The sequence below is a fragment of the Gekko japonicus genome, unplaced genomic scaffold (genome assembly GCF_001447785.1).
Source record: "Gekko japonicus isolate JY-2015 unplaced genomic scaffold, Gekko_japonicus_V1.1 scaffold1715, whole genome shotgun sequence".
NCBI lineage: Eukaryota > Metazoa > Chordata > Lepidosauria > Squamata > Gekkonidae > Gekko > Gekko japonicus.
Genome location: NW_015172058.1, coordinates 301554 through 307993, shown reverse-complemented (window position 1 = coordinate 307993; position 6440 = coordinate 301554).

The window sequence follows — 6440 nt, the reverse complement described above, 5'->3', positions numbered from 1 at the left end:
CCCGCCCCCCGTACCTCACCCGGGGGAACTGCGATCCCCCGCAATCCCCCCCACGAAATGACCTCTGCTCAAAAGCCAGTCGAATCCAACTCTAGGGGGCCAAACAAACACCCTAAAGGAAGTGCAGGTGTATTTCCACACTTCTGTCAGAGAGGAGGAAGCTTGCCAAAGAGGAATAAAGGTACTGGGGAACGTAATCTCAAGGATCTTTTTCCTCTTGCAAAGAACCTAGGAATCCTCCCAGCATTCCGGGCTATGAACTACTACGTCCCACTCTTCCCATCAGAGCAAGTTTGGTGTAGTGTTTAAGAGCGGCAGGACTCTCATCTGGAGAACTGGGTTCAATTCCCCACTCCTCCATATATAGCCAGCTGGGTGACCTTCGGTCAGTCACAGTTTTCTCGGCCCAAAATATAAACCTAGTTTGCCACAAAAAAGAGCTGGCGTTTCAGGCTGCCAGACAATCTTTGGATCTCCTGGCTATATGACACCCACTGCCATACGATAATTAATTAACAGGAGGAGATTGGGTTTTTACCCTGCCCTTCATTTGGAGTCTCAGAGTGGCTTACGATCTCCTTTCCCTTCCCCCTCCCCACAATAGACACCCTGTGAGGTAGGTGGGGCTGAGAGAGCTCTTTCAAGGACTGCTGTTGAGAGAACAGCTCTGAGAGGACTTGTGGCTGACCCAAGGTCACACCAACAGCTGCATGCGGAGGAGTGGGGAATCAAACCTGGGTCTCCCAGATTAGAGTCCGCGCTCCTAACCGCTACAGCAGACTGGGAGTCTTGGCCTGCTCTAGCTGGCAGCAGCTCTCTCAACACCTTCTCCAGTCCCAGCTACCCGACATCCTTTAATTGGAGAAGCCAGGGATTGAACATGAGAACTCCTGTATGCAAATCAGGTGCTCTGACGCTAAGCCCCAGCCCCTTCCTTAGCCTGGCGGGGAAGAAACGACCTATTCCACACTTACAGACGCCATTTACGCTCACAAGGAGCTGTGACATTGAGTCAGAACGTTGGTCCATGCCGTCCACTGTTATCAGCTCTGACTGGGTTTTCAGGGTCTCAGGCAGAGAAACGTCTTTCCAAGTACTGGATGCCCAAGATCCTTTCAACTGGAGACGCTGGGGATGGAACCGGGGACTTTTGGCAAGCCGAGCAGAAGCTTTGCTACTGATCTCTGCTACCCAATCCTGGCCCCCCATAACAGCTGCTGCAAACAGCTTAACACCGCTGTCTTCTCAGGTTCACCCAAGTTATTGCCCCCCCCCCTGCATCTCCTGCTGCTGGTCAGAAGGAACTCTGGAATCCTGGCCACCACCATCCTGCTAAGTGATACCACGCTATTACACCCAGCACCCTCTCACCCCAAAACCCCCTGGAGGCCTGGCCGACTGGAGCCATCCTTCCCTGCCTTAACTGAGACCAGAGCTGATCTTCTGCACAGAGTCATGACCTGGTGGGGAAACAGAGGGGAAAATATGAGGAAAGATCTGACAGATCCATGGCAACATTTTTTGGAGCTGACACTTGGGTTGCCTCAGCAACGAGATCGCTCCCCGTGTCATTTCCTCGTGGAGATGAAGCGGGCCACCGTTTCACCAAGTTATTCTTTCCGTCTGAGCCTGCGGTAGGATCTCCCAGTTGCGAGGAGCAACTGGGAGAGGGGCTCGAGGGTGTCCTGCCTCAGGGAGTCCCCAGCGTCTCCCCGCTCTGAAATGGATGCGTGCCGGGAACGGAGAGGGAGGGCCGGGGAAGGAGTGCCTTCTGGAACCAGGCGGGCTAAGCGATCTCTGCTTAGAGACACCTGGGCTTGTTGATGGTGGGGGAAATTGTGTTTTCACAGCTTTGTGGGCAACCCAATAAAAGGAAGTAAACACACACCCCCCAGGCCTTGATGACTCAGGTGCAGTCTGAGGGTGTTTGATTAAATCCTCTTTTCTTCTGCATATTAATCCTCATTGATGCAATAGAAAAGAGCCAGAGTCCAGCAGCACCTTAAAGACTAACATTTGAGGCAGGGGAGGCGCTTTCGTGAGTCACAAAGTGAGCAGGGATTCATGAAAGCTCACACCCTGCCACAAGTTTTGCTAGCCTTTAAGGCAGGGGTCGTTTCGTAGAAAAAGAGGTGCAGGAGCTCATTAGCATAACTCAGTAGCATAACTTATTTGCATGTGCCACACCCCCTGACATCACCGGAAGTGTGTCAGAAGGCAACACCCACCACTCAGGCTCCACTGGACTGTTTTGGATTGCTAGCTATGGGGGGGAGAGGAATGTGCAGATCTGCCCTTGCAGAGGAGGGAGAGCTTGTACCTGAATAAAACTTGGTCTTAAAGGTGCCACTGGACTGTTTTGCAACTTACCTGGCTGCTTCTTGCTCTGACTGAGGGCTGCTGGGAGCAGGGGGCGGGACTTGTTGCATGTGCCCGCCCCCTGGGCTCTTCACTGCCGGAGCTCCGCTCCTGTGCGCTCCTGCAGGAAATGACCCCTGCTTTAAGGTGCTATGGGACACTTGTTCTTTTCTACTGCTATAGACAGACTAACATGGCTGCCCGTCTTGATCTGTCCTCATCGATGCAGGCCCTTTCTTTCCAAAGCAGACGTTCAGGCTGCGGCGGGCTACATTATTTACGTTCAAGTACGACATTTCCCAATTTCTTTCTGTTTTTATACTACTTTTCTGAGCAATTTATCCCACCTCCGGGCTTTCCGATTTCCTTTCGCCCCCTTTTATGGCATTCTACAAGATTCTTACACCGTTTATATGAAATCGATACCAAAACAGGAGTCAATCTTAGTTGTAATATTTCTACAGAATTACATGTGTACAGTTGGGGAAATCAAAAAAAAACCCCAGCTGCCGTCGTGTCCCAAGAAATGAGAAATCATAAAGGCAGTGAGAACTTTCGGATCGAACCAGGGTGGCTATGAAATCTGATAACATCCCCAGTGCTTGGAAGAACACCGACCTCTCCAATGTCCTGTCGCTGACAGTCTTGCTCAGGTCTTGCAAAGGCTGCGGCTTCCTGTACTGACTACTGGGGAGGGGAGGGGTTTGCCTACAAGCAATGACGTGAGAAAGTGTTCAGAAACGGCCAGGGAGTTTTCATCTTCTCCACCCAAAATGTATTTATTATTTTTAATTATTTATTTATTTTTGAAATTTATACCCTGCCAAGCAAGCTCGGGGCAGCTTACATCATCATAAAACGGTAAAATAGTTTGATAAAAACATGACACTATTTATTTATTTATACTTTAGATTTCTATACCGCTCCAAACCCCGAAGGGTCTCTGAGCGGTTTACACAGTTCCGAATTATCCCTAACTAAGGCCACATGTTTACAGGAATCGGGGCTACCTACCGGCACCCAGGTGGCAGGGCTCGCTGTTCTCGGCTTGTTCCCAGGCGGTCATAAGACTCAGGCTTTGACTAGACTAAAATTAAAGTTAAATAACTCATTCAAATGCCTATTAGCAGCTCGGCCATTGATTTCAGTTCTGAGGAATCCTACGCTGATGCCAGGAAAGGGCGGCGGATCGCTTGAGGGAGCAATCAGTCGCTCCCGGCACTAATTGATCCAAATAGCGCAGTGGAGTGCTTGAAGCAGGGGAGGCCGATGTTATTTGACATCCGCCCGCCTCAACCAAAGACCTGGTGGAACAGCTCCGTTTTACAGGCCCTGCAGAACTGCAACGAAACTCACAGGGCCCTGATTTCAACTGGGAGCGTGTTCCACCAGGCTGGGGCCAGGGCTGAAAAGGCCCTGGCTCTGTTTGGGACAAGGTGGACATCTCTCAAACGGGGAACTACCCAGTGGTGCTGGTCTGGGAACACAAGGCTCTTTGGGGCACATATGGGGAGAGATGGTCCCACAGGTATGTTGGTCCCTGGCCACATAGGGCCTTAAAAGTTAGCACCATAACCTTAGACCTGACTCAGTATTCAACTGGCAACCAATGTAGCTGGCACAACACTGGCTGAATGGGCGCCTGCACAGAAGAGAAGAAGAAGAGGAGGAGATTGGATTTATACCCCGCCCTTCACTACCCAAAGGAGTCTCAGAGCGGCTTACAAACTCCTTTCCCTTCCCCTCCCCACAACAGACACCCTGTGAAGCAGGTGGGGCTGAGAGAGCTCTGACAGAAACTGCCCTTTTTCAAGGACAGCTCTTATCAGAGCTACGGCTTGCCCAAGGTCATCCAGCCAGGTGCAAGTGGAGGAGTGGGGAATCAAACCCGGTTCTCCCAGATTAGAGTCTGCGCACTTAACCACTACACCAAACTGGCTCACCACAGACGTCCCAATCAGCAGGTGGGCTGCTGCTTTTTGTACCAGCTGAAGCTTCGAGATCAGAGTTAAAGGTAGGCCCACATAGAGCAAGTTGCAGTAGTCAAGCCTGGAAGTGACCATTTTGTGGATCACTGTCACCCAGTTGCGGGGTGGGGGGGGGACTGCTGACCCGGCAACAGTACCGACCTGGGCCTCCGTAGCAAGGGAGGCATCCAGAGTCACGCCTAAACTCCTCACCATTGGCGCCAGCATCAGTTCCCAAACCCATCCCTCCATGACTCAGGGACAGGACCTCCATCTTAGCTACCTGCTTTTGGCGGGGGCCCCCCTGCATCCTTCTGTTTCCCACTTTTTAACACAGATGTCCGCAAAGCAGTTTGCATCAGTAAAGGACGACAATGAAAACATTACAAAACATAACGTTTTTAAACATACGAGCGCACACTTCCGAAACAGAGCTTTATCTGGGCAGGATAAAGGGATGCCTGGCAGCTACATCCTCTCCTTTTAATGGCCTCCTGGGGAGTTTGGAAGCAGGCAGGGCAGCCCGGCATCTTGGAGAGGGGGGGGGGTCTGGCTGCTATATGGGGCAGGTTGCTGCATCCTTTTCCTCTGATGGCCCCAGCAGTGGCATCAAGACATGGGAAGCCGCTCGCATTTGCGCACATCCAGCTATTCATCATCCGCATCTCACTCATTTCTTTTTGCTTGATGGGTGTTTTGAGACCGGCAAGCAGAAGCAGGAGGGGGCACGGACAGTCCCCAAGAGGAGAAGGGAAGCCTCATGCTCTTTGCTCAGATATGAAAAGTTTATTAAAAACACAGGACGTACCCAGTATATTTCAAAACCCATCTTCATTGAGGGCAAAAAGGGAGGGGAAAGGTCTTTCTCTGCTTTGATTTACTAGCCACACTTGAAACTATTCCCTGGGAGGATGTTCTATCAGCACAGATTCATCTCATGGTCTCATTTCTGAGGGCCAGACTGAGGATATGCCCGTTCTTTCGGGTCTTTGCAGAGTGACATTTCACATCCTGCAGCCCGGGACTTTGGGCACAGCCCGGATCCTGTAGGCTGGTGAGACGGTTGTTTTTTGTTTCTTTGCCCTTGCCGGCCACCAATTGCAACTGGAACCCCTCATCTGATTCAAACATTGTTTCCTCTAAGGTTAAAAATGAGTCTCAAGAAACGCATGTCTAAACCACCCCTTCGATGCATGGCTTTGATTCTCGTCTCCTGGGCCTAACACCCTGTAGGGCGTGTGCCACAACCAGTCACCCGACCTGACCTTCAGATGTGGCCACAAAATGTGCCTGGTGGTCGGAGGGGCCGTCACAGCACAGGCCAGGCTTGAGCAAGTCAATGAGGCCAGTCCTTTGCTCAGACGTTCAGTGCTACATTTTGTTTTTTGCTTCCCCTACTGTGCACGGGAGCTCTCCGAAGGGCTCAGTCGAATAAATGTATTTTTACTTCCAACGCCCCAAAAGGCAGAAACTCTCCTCAGCCACCTGGAACAATCAACACGCATGCCGAATTGGACTGAGGTCAGTAAAACAGGGGGTCACATTTCCACTAGACACTGCCCCCCCCCGGATGACACCTCAAAGTTTGAGTGCCCCTTTATTTATTTCAATTGTACCTTGCCTTTCTCCCCAGCGGGGACCCCAAAGCAGCCTACATAATTTTCCTCTTGTTCATTTTAGGTAGGTTAGGCAGAGAGAGTGTGTGACCGGCCCAAGGTCACCCAGCGGACTTCCATGGCTTGAATGGGGATTCAGATCCGGGTCCCAGATATACTAGTCTGACACTCTTAACCACTGCGCCACACTGGCTCTCACCAGTGTCGTGGTTCTCGAGTGCTTGGGGTGCGGACATTCTTCGTCCTTTCCAGCACGACGACCCAAACCCTCACACACGGGACACCTCATAGTCTTGGAAAGCCAAGGTGTTTTCATACACAGCAGTACACTGCATCTTCTCACCGGTGTCCGGTGGAGGTGGCTGGATCCTTTCCAGGAGACACTGATGCAGGAACACATACTGTGACTGCGGAGACAGAGAAGGTACGATGGGTGGCGTCCAGCAGGGCTTTTTTTATAGAAAAAGCCCAGCAGGAACTCATTAGCATAATTTATTTA